At 40.3% G+C, this 1,902-nt stretch overlaps 1 protein-coding gene across 2 annotated transcripts in view; it reads right to left on the minus strand.

The window, feature by feature from the left end:
- Window positions 1-1,515, minus strand: part of MAP3K14 (mitogen-activated protein kinase kinase kinase 14) — a 29,318-nt gene extending 27,803 nt beyond the window's left edge. The window contains exon 1 of one of the 2 annotated variants that reach the window (XM_025207323.1): window positions 1,068-1,515. The gene's annotated coding sequence lies outside the window, so the exon portion shown is untranslated. Of the gene's footprint in view, window positions 1-521 lie in introns of both variants that reach the window. The other variant, XM_006026389.3, reaches the window with a different exon arrangement.
- Window positions 1,516-1,902: the final 387 nt, after the last annotated feature.

A 1,902-nucleotide genomic window follows, 5' to 3' on the forward strand; every position in this document is an offset into this window, starting at 1 on the left:
TTTCCCTTCAAAATGCCTAATAATCTCAATGTTTCAAGGGTGTTGGTTGTAACCATATTGATCTAAGGATATAGGCAGACAAGGTTCTTTGGGTAAAGCTGATATCTTGTATTAGACCAATTAAAATAGTTGGAAAAATTCTTTTTTGCAAGCTTTTGGGTACAAACATCCTTCTTCAGGCAGAGGGTAAAAGATATCAGATTTACCCAAAGAACCTTGTCTGCCTAATAATCTCAATAGGCTTTGAATCATCTCCCACATGTTCCTAGAGGTTTTCATTCAGTTCCACACACATACACTTAAAAGGACTCCTGATGTACTATAAACACGATTTCAAGTTACCTATATTTCCGGTCACACAGTACATTTTTTTTTAGAATCTTTATTTTCCCCAAAAGAAAGCTAACATTTAATATAGTTAATAACTGATGACTAATTCAAAACATATTCATTGCAAAGTCATTAGTTTTAGGCCAGTTAGATGGTGCTATGAACATTTATAGCACTTCAATGCTCAATACCTTGAATCAGGATTTTAATTCCCATCTGCAGTGTCCAACTCATAAAAAAGACCCATAAAAAGCAATCTGAAAGTTATTTATGCATGCCAATTTCATGATGCCATTTCTGATGTGCACAGCAGGGTACTATGTACATATGTTTTCAGTTCAACTAATATCAAAAAGCAGCAGACAGGAAGCATCTGAGAACACCCACTGCAGTAACATAACCAGTCCAGAAGTACTAGAACATTTTGCAAAAAATTGTTTAAAAGAAAAAGTGATATGGTCAAATGAGAACCGAGTACAAAGACAGTTTAACTTAACTACAGATCTTATTCACTTTTATATTTTGATTAACTGATCCCAAGGTCTTAACTGCCTCATTCTCTCTCTCCCCACTGTAATGAATAACTTTGTAAATCTGTGCCTAGCAACACCCAATCAAAACAGCAAAGTCTGCAACTTAATCTCTTATCTGAAGTGCTTCTTTAATGCACTCTGCCTTAGACAGAAAGCAGGCAGGAAATTAGTTATTTCAAAAACCAAAAAGGAAAGTTTGCTTACTAGCAGCAAAACAACATCTAAGCTAAAAACATCTCTTTTGATCTCCTCTGACGATCTCACCAGAACAGAGAAAAAGGAAAAAAAAGCACAGCTCAGCTGAAGTAAATTCAAGGCTCCATCATCTAGGCTGAAAATACATATTAGACAAAACCTGCAGGGTCATTCAGAAGTACAACACCACATTTCCATGAAATAAATGTGACCTTGGCGCTAGAATGTAAGGAACGATCACAATCCAACACAGCACCTTAAGGAAACACCTGGTGTCACACACACACCCCTCCAAACTATTTAGAAGCCTGCCACTCTCCAGAACACTGCCTGGACCAAGCAGTCATTTTCCTAGCGGTATCCCTCAAAATGCTGCTGCTAAAAGAATTTAACTTCTATGCAACTGGTGCAGAAAGCAGCATTCTGCAGCTTTGGATACAGTGAGCATCACCTCAAGAAAGCTTGAGATTTTATGACTCTGTGCACATATGCACACTTGTGACCACACATCTCCACACACACGCATGCTGGTGACCACACAAATCTACATGCACACATGACATGTGTGCACGTGACCAGATACATGTGTACACAAGCACACACATGTAAAGCTGCGAGTGTGTGTGTGTATACACACACACTCGCAAGGCTGTTCACACACACCACCGCATGGTTGTGATTTTGTACATGTGCATATGTGGGTGTGTGTGTGTACACATAGGCAGAAGGTTGTGTGTATATGTGCATGTGGCATGGTGCGTGTACAACTACCACCCCACACGCTGCCGTCAGTGTGCAAGGTGCCGCTGTCCCCTGCCTCCCGCCGAGCACGGGCGGGCGGGCC

This window comes from Alligator sinensis, unplaced genomic scaffold (genome assembly GCF_000455745.1).
Source record: "Alligator sinensis unplaced genomic scaffold, ASM45574v1 scaffold919_1, whole genome shotgun sequence".
NCBI classification, from domain to species: Eukaryota; Metazoa; Chordata; order Crocodylia; family Alligatoridae; genus Alligator; species Alligator sinensis.